The sequence below is a fragment of the Crinia signifera genome, chromosome 3 (genome assembly GCF_055691185.1).
Source record: "Crinia signifera chromosome 3, ASM5569118v1, whole genome shotgun sequence".
Classification (NCBI taxonomy): domain Eukaryota; kingdom Metazoa; phylum Chordata; class Amphibia; order Anura; family Myobatrachidae; genus Crinia; species Crinia signifera.
The window spans coordinates 75,454,980-75,473,714 of NC_139219.1; the positions used below are offsets into that span (position 1 = coordinate 75,454,980).

At 43.9% G+C, this 18,735-nt stretch overlaps 1 long non-coding RNA gene across 1 annotated transcript in view; it reads right to left on the reverse strand.

Moving 5' to 3' along the window:
* LOC146063558 (uncharacterized) overlaps nt 1–18,735 on the reverse strand; it is a 97,691-nt gene that overhangs the window by 52,878 nt on the left and 26,078 nt on the right. The window lies entirely within an intron of this gene.

An 18,735-nucleotide genomic window follows, 5' to 3' on the forward strand; every position in this document is an offset into this window, starting at 1 on the left:
CATGTGCACTGCAGGTGGGGCAGATGTAACATGTGCAGAGAGAATTAGATTTGGGTGGGGTTTTTCTTCAAAGTGAGATCTATATTGCAGTGTAAAAATAAAGCAGTCATTATTTTCCCTGCACAGAAACAAAATAACTCACCCAAATCTAATTCTATCTGCACCTGTTACATCTGCCCCCTGCAGTGCACATGGTTTTGTCCATATGAGAAGGAATTTGCCTCTAACAGTGAACTAGAATAAGGCCCTTAGTGTGCAACTGTGTGTGAGTTTTGCAAATGCAGTTCACACATAATTTTCCCAGGATACTGTATTCACATATGCGCTAGAACAAAATATCAGCCATCTATGAATAAATCGCCATAGTGTCCAACTCTAAATTAGGACCTATGCACACACTATGACAATATTGTGTTAGTTAGGAATAACTTTTAGTTTTACTCACACTTTATTTTGTAAATGTGCATGTACAGTAATCCGCCCAAGGTCTCGCAGCATAAAGTGGTCGCTCTATACGATCAATTTACACAACAAGAGGCTTCTCCCAGAGCCCCATGTCCTCAGATGTGATTTTTTATACATACAGATGGTACAAAATTTCTTATTACCAAAATTAGCCTTGATAGGTAACTCTAATAATCAGATCGAAAATACAGTCAATTGATAAATGGGCCCCAAAATGACAAGAATAAACTTTTAGACAAATGGTAGACCTCACGACCACAAATCTAGTACAATATTTTCTCATTAGATAATAGCATTATTAATAGCAGGTTTTTTTATAATTTAATTAAATGTTAGGCCTATATTTTCTCACTTTGGCCCTTATTCTGGTTGGTGCGGTAATATCCGCGTGCGTTCGTGCCGCCGATGTTTTGTGTCTGCGCATGTGCAGAGGTGTCTCTGCGCATGTGCGAGCCAACCGCACGGCCACATTCCGCATGAAATGTGTACACTACGAACAGGGGGTGGAGAGGGGTGTGAAGGGCTGTTTGGGCTCATTACCATATGTTTACACCCCGCGTTTCATGGGCGTTCCCATGAAAACGCTGGGCGTACGTATGGTAATGCGGCCGTGACGCACGTGTAGGGGGCGGACATATGACATTGCCGGATGTCAGCTGCCCGCCCAGATCCCTGCTTTTGCACGGAGAAATGCCCGTGTGGTCTGAGGTTGCGGGAGCTGGTGGACCACTCGGCCCTGCATTCGATATTCTGCGACCATCGAATGATGGGGGAGGTTCCCTGAGATGGAGGAGGTGTATTCATGAGAAATACACGTGCGGTCCGTTCGGACAGCTTCTTACCGCGTACGGACGGAGTTGGCGATCCGTATGGAAGGCGGGGTTTAGGACGCACGGTCCTGGCCGCATATTCGGATCCGGCCGCACCGATCAGAATAAGGGCCTTTGTCACTATGATGAGGGGCACGGACATGGGGAACATATATTTACTGAGCTGTACAGCACCCAGGCAGCCAGTCAGCGGCACCACTTGGTGTTTGCACCAGCCAGATAGGTTAAAAGTAAAACTACAGATATAGAACACGGCAGGGGTGACACTTAAATAACTTAAATGAGGAGGCATTCACCAAATACAAAGAATCAAACAAAATTTGCAAAGAGGCAATCAAAGTAGTCAAAAGGGATTATGAAGAGCGCATAGCCACTGAAAGTAAAACTAACCCCAAGAAGTTTTTCAAATACATAAATAGTAAACGTATAATTAAGGACAACATAGGCCCACTAACCGATATCAATGGAAAAAGTTTTACGGAGGACAAGGGAAAAGCAGAACTGTTGAATGAGTTCTTCTCATCAGTGTTTACTAAGGGAGAGCAGACTGTGGAACGCACACATACCACAAATGGGATGAACAAGCCGGACCTCAATATTGAATTCTTTACTAACGAAATAATATTGAGGCTCAGCAAAATCAAAACAAATAAATCACCTGGGCCAGATGGGATTCATCCTAGGGTACTAATGGAATTAAGGGAGGAATTAGCTTCCCCTCTACATTATATCTTTGATAATTCATCAGGAAAGGTACCAAAAGACTGGAGAATAGCAGAGGTAGTGCCATTATTCAAAAAAGGAAAAAAGGAGGATCCCGCTAATTACAGACCTGTTAGTTTAACATCAATAGTGGGTAAACTATTTGAAGGAGTTTTAAGAGATGGTATCCAGGAATATTTAGACCTTCATAGTTTACTCAGTAATAACCAGCATGGGTTCGTGAAAAATCGTTCATGCCAAACTAATCTACGCGGTTTCTATGAAGAGGTTAGCAAAAACCATGATAATGGAAACGCTGTAGATGTGATTTTCTTAGATTTTGCTAAAGCCTTCGACACAGTTCCACACAAGAGGTTGATAAATAAAATGGAGGACATGGGATTAGAGGAAAATATCTGTAGATGGGTAGGGAACTGGCTGTGTAATAGAGAACAAAGAGTGGTCATGAACAGTGCCGTATCTAATATGATACCAGTACTAAGTGGAGTGCCACAGGGTTCGGTTCTTGGGCCCATTTTATTTAACATTTTTATTAACGATATTGGGATGGGGTTACTCAGCAATGTATCCATCTTTGCGGACGATACAAAACTGAGCAGAGTTATTAAATCATCAGAAGATGTCACCATGCTTCAAAATGATCTTGACAATCTAGATGAGTGGGCAAAAAAGTGGAAGATGAGGTTCAATTTGAACAAATGCAAGGTCATGCACCTTGGAAGACATAACCAGTGTGCTAGTTATAACCTTAGTGGGGATGAATTGGGTAAATCAGTACTCGAAAAGGATCTAGGAGTCCAAATAGACAACAAACTGGGGTGTAGTGCTCAATGTAATATAGCAACAAAAAAGGCCAACAAAATTCTCGCATGTATTAAAAGGGGCATGGAAACTAGGGACTCAAAAGTAATTTTTAATTGTATACCCACCCTGATGGCTAAATGCCCCCCATTGTTAACGCCACCCCACTATCAACGCCAACCCGAAGCGTGGCGAGCGCAGCGAGCCCGCGAGGGGCGGCAGTACGCGTCCTCCGACCTTTTCATACCCCCACTATCCACGTCGGCGTGGAGTTGATTTTATATAGTGTGGCGAGCGCAGCGAGCCACCGAGCCCGAAGCGTGGCGAGCGGACGCGGATACCTGTGAAGCCCGCGAGGGGACGCGTATAGCTGTGAAGGTATCCACGTCCCCTCGCGGGGCTCGCTGCGCTCGCCGCGCTTTGGGCTCGGTGGCTCGCTGCGCTCGCCACACTATATAAAATCAACTCCACGACGACGTGGATAGTGGGGGTATGAAAAGGTCGGAGGGCGCGTACCGCCGCCCCTCGCGGGCTTGCTGCGCTCACCACGCTTCGGGTTGGCGTTGATAGTGGGGTGGCTTTAACAATGGGGGTCATTTAGCCATCAGGGTGGGTATACAATTAAAAATGGGGTCTGGGGGGCCATTTCACATATGAAACAGGCATCTGGGTGCCTGTACATATTAAAATCGCATCAAATCGCATGCAATACAATAGCATACAATGAATTTCAAGGGAAATCGCATCAAATTGCATGCTTAGGGTACTGGCATACAATTTCAACATCGGGCGCCAAGATAAGTCACAAGCACCCACCGTTAAGTCCCGTTCACTTAATTAATATGAACCGGAAGTGCTTCCTACATGCTGCTATATGAACTACTGCCAGTTCACTCACTCTCTATCCTTGAAAAAGGTGGTTGTTACCGGCCAAAACATGTTGGCAGAGAAGTGAGTGTTTTTCAGTTGTACTTTTATTAAATGTTTATTTACTGAGACAGTTCCTCCCCTTTTTTTCTGCATATACAGTACACCTCCATATATACCTGCTCTCTAAAGAAACTGGTATGTGCTTATTACATCAATAGCCTCAGTTAGTACGGTACGCAGCTATTCTGGGAATTGGATTGATGTGGTTGCATGTGATGTTTCCTGGATAAGTTAATATACCCCATTAGAGAAACCTTGATATGCTTTAACGGCGCTCAAACGGGAATTTGTATATGTGGCGCATAACGGCTAAATCCGTTTGGTTATAGTCACTGGACTTTTATATTATGACTATTCGTTATATTATACGCCTTTTAAAATACCACATAGCCGATAGCGGTCACCTGACTTCCGGGTGTGCGTTCCATATCCCGGAAGCAGGAACCCGTGGATGCGGCTCATACAGTAGCTGCGAAGTCCGCTGTTGGTACTTTTGTAGTCATTTGACTTGTATATTATTATACCCCTTATTGGCCCTTATTCACATTGACACGTTCGCATGCGAATTCGCATGAATCACCCAACTGCTCCCATTGCGCATGTGCAGTGTACGCAATGCGCATGTGCAAACTGCTAAATTCCTATTTGCAAGCAATCTTCCAAGCGGTTTCTGTCTTCCAAGCGAAGGTTTAGCCAGTAGGCGTGATGTGGGCGTTTGTTTAGGCGCGTTCAGTATAATGAGCAAAACCGGGCGTACACATGGGCGTACACGTGGGCGTTCACTTCGAGTGGTGGGTTTGCTTTCGCATGACTGCAACAGGGATTGTTCCCACACAAACTCCCAAACTTTCGCAAGCTCAAAGCAGGTTTTCAGTTTCGCACACCATACTTCTTGTGAACTGCTCATTCGTACGCTTAAAACACAGTAGCGAAATGGGGAAAACAATAGCACCTGAACACCATTGTGACCAATTATTGGTTGATTGTGACAATCATTTAACTCTGCTCCACTTTAGTTTGTATCACAAAACCAAACAAGTGTTAGCAGACACATTTAAATTATTATGGTATGGTGAATTGTAGGCCACAAATGCAAATGCACTTAACACATTTATTAATTGCCCTTATATAACATACCTTTATGTACATTTTCACTCTGCCATGTGTAGCATGTTTGCACTGTCAACATTAGTCGACATGTGTCAACTCACATATGCAACATATATATTACGGACAAGAGCATGTTCGCACGCACACTGTGGTGCGTGTGCGTGTGAAAATGTGTTGGCGCGTGCAAGCAGTTTTAATTGCACGCAATGAAAGGCCACACCCTTTTTAGTATGGGTGCGAACGCATGAGTTCGCAAGCCCTATAGGCGTGACTCTGCAAGATGTGTATGTGCTGTTATAAAGTGTAACACTGCGTGCGTGCGTGCGAACGAATGAACCTGAATAAGGGCCATTATTCGCTACTTTAGCCTTATGAAATTAATATTATTGGAGTGCTAAGTTACACCGTTAAGTCCCGTTCACTTAATTAATATGACCCGGAAGTGCTTCCTTCATGCTGCTATATGAACTACTGCCAGTTCACTCACTCTCTATCCTTGAAAAATGTGGCTGTGACCGCCCAAAACATGTTGGCAGAGAAGTGAGTGCTTTTCAGTTGTACTTTTATTAAATGTTTTTTACTGAGACAGTTCATCCCCTTTTTTTCTGCATATACAGTACACCTCCATATATACCTGCTCTCTAAAGAGACTGCTATGTGCTTATTACATCAATAGCCTCAGTGAGTACGGTACACAGCTATTCTGGGAATTGGATTGATGTGGTTGCATGTGATGGTTCCTGGATAAGTTACTATACCCCATTAAAGAAACCTTGATATGCTTTAAAGCTCCTGTTATTACAGTGAGTACGGTATGCACCTGGAGATTGCTCTTACCTATCGGTATATTATCATATGTTGTTTACACGGGTGAACCTATAAAGAAACCTTTATACATTTGTATAACACCACTTTATTGTGAGTTTTGGTACGAGTCTTTCTTGGGATTGTTTTCCTAGCACTATTTTTACTTCATTATTGTGTCAGTTACACACTTTTTTTTATTTTTTTCACATTTCTTCATATCACAAGAAATTGTTTTGTGGGACATACAAGTTGAGCACCGTAATTTCCACATTTGTTCCGGAGTATCTGCAAGAGAGGATTAAAAAGTGGTCCTCCATTTGGATTTGTGGCTGCAAGGACTGATAGCGCCTTGGGACGTTTCAACATTTTATTTATAAGTTTTGTTTTATTGTTTTTATATACTGGTAGGTACATGTTACCTCACATGGGTCACCTTTTTTATATACATATATATATATATATATATATATATATATATATATATATATATATATATATATATATATATATATATAAAGCGTGATGTCCAGCACAGCCACTTTGTAAGGTTCCTTGCGTGGGTGCCCGTGCCAAATATTCAATACAGGATCCCCAAAGCACAGCACTCTACTTAGATGCAAATATTCTTTATTTTCGCAACGTTTCAAAGCCACTGCTTTGTCCTCAGGCGATACAAAAAATGATACAAACACTCACATTTAAATGTCTCACCCGTGTCAAGGTAACCTTGGTGACGGTTCACGGATGACGCCCCCACTGCCGACGAAGTCGTCTGAGCAGCGCGGTGACGTCATCGCCCTTGCGCCAACCCGGAAGTGAGCGGGACTCCGGGCGGGACGCCAGCACGGGTGAGACATTTAAATGTGAGTGTTTGTATCATTTTTTGTATCGCCTGAGGACAAAGCAGTGGCTTTGAAACGTTGCTAAAATAAAGAATATTTGCATCTAAGTGGAGTGCTGTGCTTTGGGGATCCTATATATATATATATATATATATATATATATATATATATATATATATATATATATATATATATAAACGTTTACCCACACTTTCAAAGTGCTTTATATTTTTGGTCAACAATAGGCGTATGCCTAAAACAGCATAACATTATAAGTGCAAAGAGCAATACAAAACTATATATTTTTTTGTAACAACAAATTGTGAAAGACAGACCTGTTTCCTTGGTACACCCCCATGTTCATACCTACACTTGCTGTGCCACTTATTGCAGGGTACATATGGCCACTGGGCTATACACCCTACACTAAGTGGCATGCCAACTGTTTGGGTACATGTCTGCTCTTGACAAGAAGCACCTATAAACAGCGGGAGATGCAGCACCAACAATGAGGTTGTGCACATTTGTATTGTATTAACTCTTTTCTGTCAATCTTCTTCACATCTTCTAACTGCTGTTTTAATTTTTGCTCGTTGTATCCTTTTTATTTGAAGTTTTCCATCATGTTCTCGCTTTGTGCCAGGAAGGTGTTTTGTTCTGTGCAGTTTCGTTTTATTCTTCTAAACTGTCCGCTGGGAATGTTATTGCTTCATTTTGTGTGATGATTGCTTGATGCATGTAAGGTATTATTTCCTGAAACTTCTTTTATGTGTGTGTAACCCTACTTTAGGTTATACATGTATAGAAATGAAATTGTAGTGTTAATATATTCATTGAAGTGATGTATATGTATGTATGTATATAGAATATATTTAATGGTGTACATGTATTATATGTATGGTATACTGCCATGCTGGCTTAAAGACTTGTAGAGCAATGAGCACAGCACTGGAAATTTCCAGAGCCCCATGAGACTCCATAGGCTGTCAATCAGTGAGAACAAGGACTGTCCTTGAGCCAGTCAGTTGATCAGGCAGTTGACCAGTCAGCTGACTCTGTGAAGGGCTGCAGAAACGCTGCTGGTTTTTAGACTGACAGTCTCCCTTATCCAGCGCTTACCTTCTCTGATGCTGCATAGCTGTAAACATTGAGAGCTGTAGATATTTAGGCGCTATACTATGTGGCTGGGGAAGTGAGCCAGGAAGGAGTTACTACTTAGCAGAGCACCCCGCTCCCCATCCAACTAAAACGCAAGCTGCACCATCTATCATCCGGTGCAGGCAGGAGGACTGCGGCCTAGTGCTACGAGTTGGGGAAGACAGAGGAGGTGGAGCGGTGACTGACAGTATTGCTCTGCCAAAGCCTGGAGGGAGTATCAGGTCACCAAGCCTCTGCTGAGCCACTAATGCAGGAGGTACTCACATCATCACAGCAGCAGCACCGCCTAGCCAGCAAAGGAGGAGCCGCTGAGCCGCAAATATAAAACATCATCATATCCCACTCAAGTGCAGCAGAGAAAGAGTTAAGGAGCCAGCAGACATAGGGTGAGATAAGACTAATTCACACTTCACAATAAAGACAGCTTGTCTTACTCTCACATTTCACTCAAAGTCTGGACAGACAGCCAGATTTAAGTAACTGGAAATATTGTATATGAAAGAACTCTCAGAGACAGAGAAAAGGTTTGATTAGATTGGATACATCCATTAGTATCCAATACTAATACTTTTCAACTACTACATTCAGATAAATACACTTTCATTAGTTCAAAGCAAGACTGAACTGTATGCTTACATTTGGGCCCCAACATGCGCATATATTATTCCTTTAATGCTGGCCAGCTAAGGTGTTTTTTTTGTAATGCATGCAAGTATTTCTGTATAGGATTTGGGAGGATTAGAGGGTACTGTATTGTATTGTATTAAGAGCATGAAAATGTATTGTATGTTATTATTGATATGTTCCTGTATGCTTATGTATTGATAAATATAAATTGTATTAAACTTACTTATTCTATTGACGGGTTAGCCAAGTTCATTAGGGAGTAACATTATAGGATAGGCAGATACTTAATTAGATGAGTGTTTCCCAGACGACACTAACTAAATAAAGTTTGGGTGGAGGCACTTAGTTACTTAATTGTACCCTTTACATAGTAAAAGATTAAAGGGGTTACAAAGTGGAGGCACTGCTGAGATGGAAGGACACATGGAAGAAGCCTTATCTGGGAAAGATATCTATGAGTGGTGTTTAAAGAAAGGGAGAAATACCTAGATGTTTGGCCATAGGAGGAAATTTTGCAGAATTTATAGATAAAGATATAGTAGAGCAGGTAAACAAGTTGTATGGGATACTTAGACCAAAGATAATAGATAGATGGAGAGGAGACTTGGGAAGGATTGTCGCTTATTTATTAGAAACTGAGGAAGATTTGGACAGTAATTTGATTCCTGTAATGATTGTTGCTGATAAAGAGACTGCGAGACGATGGCACATCATGTGGCCAATAGCCCCTGATGAGGAAGCTGCCAGTGCTTCTATGCCAGCATTAGAAGATACTGGGGATGATGAGAGAGGAGACACTGCTCGAAGTACTAATATAGGGGGAAGTCAATTTGAGACCATAATAGATAGAGTAGTGTCACAACTGGAACGATGGCACTACGAAGGAAGTTATAGGAGATTGAGGATTTTTTCAGGGATAACTCCTGTGCCAGTAGGAGAGGAAACGTATGAGGCCTGGAGGGAAGCAGCTGTGCAACAAGCAGAAGAGTGGCAGTGTCCAGATAGAATTAAAAGGCAGAGAGTGGTAGAAAGCCTACGAGGGCCAGCAATGGGGGTCATTCAGGCTGCTAGGAGGAGTAATCCTCAAGCTACCCTAGAGACATATCTTGAAGCATTAGATTATGCTTACGGCACATTAGAAGACATAGGGGAGTTATTATCCCGACTCCATCACACTTTTCAAGAAACAGGTGAAAAGCTGAGCACCTACATAATAAGGCTAGACAAACTATTGTACAAAATAGTTGAGAAAGGAGGTATCCCGAAAGGAGATGTGGATAAGAGCAGGATAAAGCAATTATTGCGAGGAGCTTTGACGACTGATTATGTAGCACAGAAGTTAAGGTGCTCTGGGTTAAAAGAACCCTCCCCTACTTTCAATGAGCTATTAAAAGAAATTAAGCAAGAGGAAGTACTAATAGAGATGAGAGAAAAAACAGTGAAGAAGGTAAAAGTGATACTGCCAACAGTTGAGACAAATGCATTTGAAGATAAAATATTAAAAATGATGGAGGAGCAAAATAAAAAAATAGAACAAGTCATAGCTGCTCAAAATAGTACTGTGCGACCTGTTAACAGCACACATAGGTTAAATTCCAACATGACCGTTAGAGGCATGGGAAGAGGATTCAATAATGCCAATAGAGGATGCTTTAAATGTGGTAAATTGGGACACAGGGCTATTGAGTGCACTAGCAATCGACCTGTGAACAGGAGTAATAATACTAGTACCGATCCCAATGGGGACAGCAACCCTGTACAAGGACAGGGAAACGAGTAAGGGAGGACTGTGAGCCCCTCTCAGTCCCCCTAGAAGTGGAAAATACAGCAATGGGGAGATCATGGTGGAATGGTAGGATGATCCCAGAGGGACTCATGGGACCAGTTCCCCTTGTATCGGCTAACATAAATGGGCGAGAGTGTAATGTATTGTTGGACAGTGGCTCACAGGTATCCATTATTTTTGAACCCTGGTACCATAAAAATATACCTGACATACCCATACAGCCTATTAGTGGATTGGTTATATGGGGATTGTGTGGATAAGTACCCTTATTTGGGCTATGTGGAGGTGGTCTTAGAGTTCAATAAGGGCGATAGAGACTCATTGCAGATCCCCTTTGTTGCATTGATCTGTCCTGAGATAAAAGGGGAAAAGAATGAATTGCCTATAATCGTAGGGACTAACACCCAATTATACCAGAGTTTATCTGAATGGTGTCTGGAAGAAAAAGAGAAAATTTCAAATCTAAGCTATTCTTTTAATGTAGAGGCGGCGGGAAAAGGAGCAGTCGAGTCAGAGAACAAATTTGAATTGTGTTTTCGAGGAAGTGATATTTCAAATGAGGAAAAAGAAACATTGATAGAGGCTTTAGAATCTAAGGGGCCGGCATTTTCCACGGGAGAATGGGACTTAGGAGTTGCAAAAGGAGTGGAACATCAGATAAATCTTACGGATAATAGTCCTTTTCGAGAGCGTTCTCGCAGAATTGCACCTGCAGATTTCGAAGATGTCAGATTACATTTAAAGGGGTTATTAGAAAATCAGATGATCATAGAATCCCGAAGTCAGTATGCGTCACCTATAGTGATTGCTAGAAAGAAAACCGGTAAAATTAGAATGTGCGTCGACTACAGAACCCTGAATGCCCGAACAATACCCGACCAATACACTGTGCCCCGAATAGATGAAGCTCTGGATTGTTTACAGGGGAGTAATTGGTTTTCAGTCCTTGATCTACGCAATGGCTTCTATCAGATCCCCATGAGACGTGAAGATCAAGAAAAGACCGCTTTCATTTGTCCCCTGGGGTTCTTCGAGTTTTTGAAGATGCCACAGGGAATCAAGGGAGCCCCAGCCACATTCCAGCGGACCATGGAAAAAACCATTGGGGATATGAATTATAGGGAAGTATTAGTATACCTCGACGACATAATTGTCTTTGGCACCACACTTTCTGAGCATAATAGCCGTCTCCTGAAAGTCATAGACAGGCTCATTGAAGGAGGTTTGAAATTATCCTTAGACAAATGTATCCTTTGCAGATCCTCAGTGAAATATCTTGGACACATTGTAAGCAGAGAAGGGATAGCTACTGATCCGGCCAAAGTAGAGGCTGTCAAAACCTGGCCTAGGCCCACAAAACTCAAAGAGCTAAGATCTTTTTTAGGGTTTTGTGGGTATTATAGAAGATTTGTCTCCAACTATTCTCAGGTTTCAAAACCCTTGACAGACCTAACAAAGGGGTACCCTCCCCCAAACCAGAAGAAAGCTAAGACTCGGACCATTGTTGCTTATAAAAAATGGTACAAGCCAGATGTGTTATTTGGTGAAAGGTGGGATCATAAATGTGAGACAGCCTTCCTAATGTTAAAAGAAAATTTGACTAACGCTCCAGTGTTAGCCTATGCTGACCCAACTATCCCATATATACTTCATATAGATGCCTCTCAAGAAGGGATAGGGGGAGTGCTATATCAGCGTCACTCAGCTACCAAAGAATTAAAACCGGTATCCTTTTCGAGTAGAGGTCTGACTGGTAGTGAGAGAAATTACCCTACTCACAAATTAGAATTTCTGGCTTTGAAGTGGTGCGTTGTAGAGAAATTTCACGACTACTTATATGGGGTGAATTTTGAAATACACACGGATAACAACCCTTTAACCTATATTCTCACTACTGCTAAACTGGATGCGACAGGACATCGATGGCTAGCTGCATTAGCTTTATACAATTTCTCTTTGAAGTACCGCCCAGGGGTAAGCAACATAGATGCCGACGCATTATCTAGGATACCTGGTCAAAAGGCTCAGGAGAATGAGAAAGAAGAAGAGTGGATTGAAGTTCCTATGGGAGATGTGAAAGGGATGTGTCATCAAATGCAAATAAAAGAATCTTTAACAGGGGAACGCATAAGTGCTTTGGGAGTTACTTCTGATGCATTACCCCTCTCTTATTGCTGGTTGGGCAGTATAGAGCTAGAAGGACTGCCTAAAATTAAATATACACAAATGAAGAAAGACCAATTATCTGATAAAGACATTAAAGATGTATACTACCTGGTGCAACGAGGGAAGTGGAATCCGCAGGTGCCATTGGGTACTGAAAAAGCAAGGATCTTAAAAAAGCAAAGGAAGCTGTTACAAATTAGGAATGGAATATTGTACCGAATTACAAAACAGAAGGATGGAAAGCCTATATACCAAATTGTCTTGCCTGAAATCCATAGAAAAACAACATTAAAAGCTTTACATGATGATCATGGACATTTGGGGTTTGAGAAAACATTAGGTTTAATAGCTCATAGGTTTTACTGGCCCAGAATGAGACGAGAGGTAGAAAACTATTGCCAAACTTGTGGGAATTGTGTAGTGAGGAAGACGGTAGCCACTCAATACGCACCTTTAGTATCCTTCAAAAGTCATGGTCCTATGGATGTAGTTTGTATGGATTTTTTAACGCTGGATGTAGGAGATGGAAAAAAGTGTCACATATTGGTAGTAACAGATCACTTTACCAGATATGCGCAAGCATATGTGACTCCCAATCAAAAGGCACTGACGGTGGCAAACACTTTGTGGAGTAAATTTTTCATTCATTATGGGTTACCTAATAGATTACACTCTGATCAAGGCAGAGAGTTCGAAAGTCGTTTAATTAAGGAGCTCTGTTCCCAATGTGGAATAGTAAAATCTAAAACCACTCCCTACCACCCTCAAGGGGACCCTCAGCCTGAACGATTTAACCGGACATTGCTAAATATGTTAGGAACCTTGAGTCCTTTGGATAAGCGGAGCTGGAAAAGACACCTTGACAGATTGGTCCATGCTTATAATTGTACCCTAAACGAATCCACTGGATATTCTCCCTATTTCTTAATGTTCGGGAGAGAGGCTAGGCTCCCAATAGACATTTGTATGGGGGTGCCAAATAGTCATATCTCCTCGGTATCCCACAGCAAATATGTAGAAAGATTAAGAGAAGAACTACAGGGAGCCTACGACATTGCGACTAAAGCAGCAGAAAAGCTAGGGCAGAAAAACAAGAGAATATACGATAGGAAAGTTCGGGAACAAGAACTTGCCCCTGGTGACCGAGTGCTGTTGAGGAAATTTGGGATACCTAAACGGGTTAAAATCTCTAACAGGTGGAGGGAGGATCCTTTTGTAATAATTGAAAAGTTTCGTGATCTGCCTGTGTATAAGATCAAGCCAGAGTCAGGGGAGGGAGTTGTGTTAACATACCATAGGCAGCATTTGTTACCAATAGGTCAAGAAATACGATTGGAAAACCTTACTGAAAGTCCTAGCACTGGTATAGTGGAGGGAAATAAAGACAGGGTCACTGAAGTTAATAAGCTGCCCGATTTAAATGAATTAGAAGGAGACGACATTGAATGGGGGGCGTGACCACGGCAGGACGTGAGTGAGAGTTTGCGCCTGCCCTCTCTCCTGCACACCACGCTAATGGTGCCTGTCCCCACGCTTTGAGGAAAGCCCCAGCGAGCGCTGTGTACCTGGTTGAAACAGCCGATGTGTAGCTGCCGTCTTTAGGAGTCCCTGGCGCCGAGTATCGCAGGCGGAAGCGAGTGAGGACGCCTGGTGGTGTGACGCGAGGAGTGGGGGCCTGGGAGAGTGCCCGAGGCGGTGCCGGTCCACGGTGGACAGATACAACGCCGGTGTGCTCGGCGGGGGATTGCGGTGGCAGACGCATCAGCTGCTGAGGACGGCTGACTACTGTATCCAGCGGGCGCCGCTCTCCCGGAAACTGCGGGTGTGAGGCGCAGTGATCCGGGATTGCCTCCCCCCGGCAACAGCCACTCGGACGGAGGCGCTGTTACAGCCGGCTTGAGAGCCCAGCGGTGCAGAGGGATTCACCTGTAAGAAGCGACAGATCTGCCCGGCATCATACGGAGCTACAGGAGGGTCCACAAGGAGCGCATTGAGGTAACCTGCTGTGTAGAGGGACCAGTGTGAACTCTCAATAATACAAGCGGTCCCCTCCCCGGCCCTGGGTGAGAGGCAGGTTGCCGGGAAAAGGACCCGACTGGAACCCCCTGGGGGGAAGTGATTGCTGGGGCCCCTGCTTGGTTCTTACAGCGGGACAGTAAAAGTTATTTGGCGTTGGGGCACCTCGGGTGTATAATCCACTAAATAACAGCAAGGCAGGGCTCACAGTTTTAATTCCAGCCCACTTTCAATTGGAATCAAGTGGCCCCCTCCCCGGCCCTGGGTGTGAGGCAGGTTGCCGGGAAAAGGACCCAACTGGAACCCTCTGGGGGGAAGTGACTGTTGGGGCCCGTGCGTGGTTCATATAGCGGGACAGCTATTGAAGATTGGCTTTGGGGCACCACGTGTGTATAAACCTCTAAAAACAACATTAAACAGAGTAAGGTAGGGCTCACAGTTGAAACCTCTGCCCACTTTCAAGAGGAATCCGGGGACATACTTACTCCGTGGCCCGGGACTTTTTTTTTACCTTTTTTTTTTTTTTTTTTTTTGAACATTTCTGGCAGTAGAGAACTGTATAAAGACTGTGTTGTATAACCTTGCTGGGAGAGGTAGTGGGGCTGGTCTACTGGTAAACGGCCAGGGACAGACAGAATCAGGTGTCAGTTTGTTTCTCTCCTGTTTCTGCTGCTTTGATCATGGGGAAAACCGGCCAGACAGCGGCCGCGGCCAGGCTGGAGAAATACGCCAGGTCGCAGGCAGGCAACAGCACACAGACTAGTACCCCATTGTCTACCCCCACTAAAGAAACTAAAAATCCACCGGCATCCGAAGTAACGTTACAACAATTGCTTGAGGCGATTAATACATGTGAGACCCGTCTTCTTGAGCAGATTAATAAAGTTCAGTCCGATATCTCTCTGCTTAGAAATGATGCTCAATTGCTACGCGAGAGAGTCACGGAGGCTGAGACTAGAATCTCAGCTGTGGAAGATCTGGTTGGCCCACTACAGTCCCAGGTTAAAACCATGAGTGGCCAAATGTCTGAAATTCGTTATAAATTGTCAGATATGGAAGGTCGCCTCAGGCGGAATAATATCCGTTTTATTGGCTTCGAAGAAAGGTGTGAGGGGAATACCCCGGAGAAATTTTTGCAAGACTGGCTGATTCTGATATTTGGTGACAAGGCGTTCTCAGCTCAGTTTGTGATCGAGAGAGCTCATCGTATTCCTGGTCGGGCCCCCCCTCCGGGAGGACCACCCCGGACTATGATCGCGAAGTTCCTAAACTTTAAAGATCGGGACACTGTGTTAAGGTTGGCTAGGGATAAGGCAGAATTTGCCTATAATGGCAGCAGGATTTCTGCCTTTCCGGATTTCCCTTTAGAAGTCCAGAAGGACCGTGCAAAATTTCGGGAAATAAAGAGCCGTCTCAGGGAGTTGGAATTGAAATATTCCATGCTCTATCCATCAAAACTGAGAGTGGTGGTGGATGGGGCTACGAAAAATTTTTTCACTCCCGGGGAGGCAGCTAGGTGGTTGGATGCCAATTACCCCGGAAGGAAACAGGTTCTGGCAAATTAAAAATGTGTTTTGGTACCGATAAAAGCCTTACGGCTATGGTGGCAGGGTTTGACCTGGGTATTCGGATGAAATGTATTAGGCCCCGAATATGGGCTGTTTATAGTGTGTGATATTTTGTTCCGGATATCTGACGTGGGGAGGGCACCTGGGGTCCAGTTAAGGGGAATTGTTGGGGGAAACCGAGCTATTAATTTCTGTGTGTATTTTTTTATTTTTTTTCTATTTCCTTGCTGTTTTGGCTCTCTTTTCTCCACCAAGATAGAACCTGAGTAGGGTGAGGTGGTGTGCAGGGGGGAGGGGGATGGGGGTAGGCTTCTTTGGTGGTCATTAGTAAATTGCCTCAGGGGTGAATGTGTTAGTGTAAGGGATCTGTATGTGGATGGGTGGAAGGGGTATAGGTATACCATGGGGTGTGGGTACACAGGGTGGGGGTGGGGGGAAGGGGCGTACGTCTATGTGGGTGTATGTGTTTTTGTGTTTGTTTTTAGTATTTCACAGCAGCATTAAGATAAGATCCAGTATGAGTTTGTCCCCAAAGGGCCTGGATAACTCGCTTAGTCCAAGAAGGCTAGGATGTTCCAATCGGAATGGTTGGGATAAATGTAAAAAAAAATTTTTTTTCCTCCCCGCTTCACTTTACAGTATAAATGGTTACATTTTTGACCTGGAACGTTAGAGGTTTGAACTGCAAAGTAAAAAGAGCTCTTGTCATGAAGCAATGCAGGAGTTTGGATTCTGATATTATTTGTTTACAAGAGACACACCTAACTAAGGATCGTATGGGCTCGTTAAAACGACCTTGGATTGGACATAGTTTCCATGCACCCTTCTCCTCTTCGTCCCGTGGGGTGGCGATTCTTATTAAAAAGTCTGTGATGTTCGAAGTGGGAACTGTAAAGATTGATCAAGGGGGAAGATATATATTTTTAGAATGCGCTATTGAACATCTGCGGTTTTGTATTCTCACAGTGTATATTCCACCCCCATTCTCCTATGACGTAGTAAGAATGGCTGTGGAATTTGCAGCTTCCTTTCCGGATAATATGGTAATATGTTTGGGGGATTTTAATAAGGTTCTCCAGCCGCGCCTTGATAGATGGAATAGGACTGAGAAGGAAATCCGTAGCGAGGGTAATAAGTTCTCTGAGCTAATAGATGAGATAGGATGGAAGGACCCTTGGAGAATGAGAAATCCCGAGGCACAGCAGTTTTCCTGCTATTCCTCCTCCCACAAAGCATTCTCCAGGATCTACTTGATTCTTGTCTCAGATAAAACTCTTACCATAATTAAATATGTAGACTATAAAGCTCGAGGGATTTCTGACCACTCCCCGGTTCTAATGGAGGTGGATCTTGAGACCCCGATAGGGTTCAGATACTGGAAACTACAGGCGTATTGGCTTGCGCAAATGGGAGAACAGGAGGGGACCGAGACAATGATAGAGGAGTTTTTTGAGGGAAATGAGGGGTCCTCCCCCAACATGTTTGTCTGGGACGCGTTCAAGGCCTATTTGCGTGGGGTTTTTATTAAAAGGATAGCATATTTAAAAGGCTCGAATCGAAAAAGGGCTAAGGAACTGGAAGCAAGAGCGGTGGAGTTGGAGAATGCCTTTCTATTAAGTAAATCCGATCAAGCCAGGGCTCTGTGGTGTTCTGCCCAAAAGGAATGGGTGGAGCATCTGCAGGAGGTGACCTGTCGGAGGCTGGGGGTCGGGTCACACAAGTGGTACGCGAATTCCGATCGAACAGGGAAGTTTTTGGCCCACCTAATGAAGCAGGATAGCCCATCTAATATTATCCCCATGATTCAACTAGAAACAGGCGAAGTGGTGATTAAGACCCCTGAAATTACAGAGCTCTTCTCTACACACCTGGTAGAAGTGTATAAATCCAAATTAGAGAGTAGTGACCAAGAAATTGACGAGTACTTGGCAAAGCTTGATCTCCCAAATTTGTTGCCCTATTCTAGAGAAATATTAGAGGCCCCTCTGTCAGTTGAGGAAGTGAAAGAGGCAGTTAATTCCCTCCCAGGGGGTAAAGCCCCGGGGCTGGATGGTCTTCCCGGTGAGGTGTATCAGAAATATATTAATAAACTAGGCACGCGTCTGCTGAAGTTATTTCAGCACATGGAGGCCGAGGAGTGTATTCCTCAGTCAATGACTGAGGCCGCAATAATAATGATCCCCAAAAGTGGGAAAAATCCGACTCGTGTCGATTCGTATCGGCCTATATCACTCATAACGGCTGACGCTAAGATATATGCTAAAATATTGGCAACTAGGCTTCAGTCAGTTATACACCAAGTGGTTCATCCTGACCAAACTGGATTCATGGTTGGGAAGTCCACTATGATTAATCTTAGAAGGGCATATACCTATCTTCAGGGAGTTGAACTGGGGGGGGGCGGACGCTTTGCTCGCATCTTTTGATGCGAACAAGGCGTTCGACTCAGTCGAATGGCCATTCCTATGGAGGGTGTTACGGGCATTTGGGTTTGGGGAAAGGTATATTAAACGGATATCATTGTTGTATCAAAACCCTAAGGCCAGAGTGACCATAAATGGGTTCACGTCTCCCTCCTTCTCTCTCTCCAGGGGTACGCGCCAGGGATGTCCTCTATCCCCGCTGCTGTTTGCGGTGGTGGTGGAGCCGCTCGCGTGTGTCCTGAGGGCGGCCCTGGGGGGAGGGAATGGGGGAGGAGGGCCCAGTAGAAACTTAGTTTCATTGTATGCAGATGACCTGCTGGTTGGACTGGCAGTACCTGGAGATCTAGTAAGGGTGATAAAATACATCCAGGATTATGGGGGATACTCCGGGCTTACAATGAATTGGAATAAATCCAACTATATCCAGCTAGGAAAGAACGGGGGGATAAGCCCTGCGATAGATGCCCAGTTAAAATTGGTGGG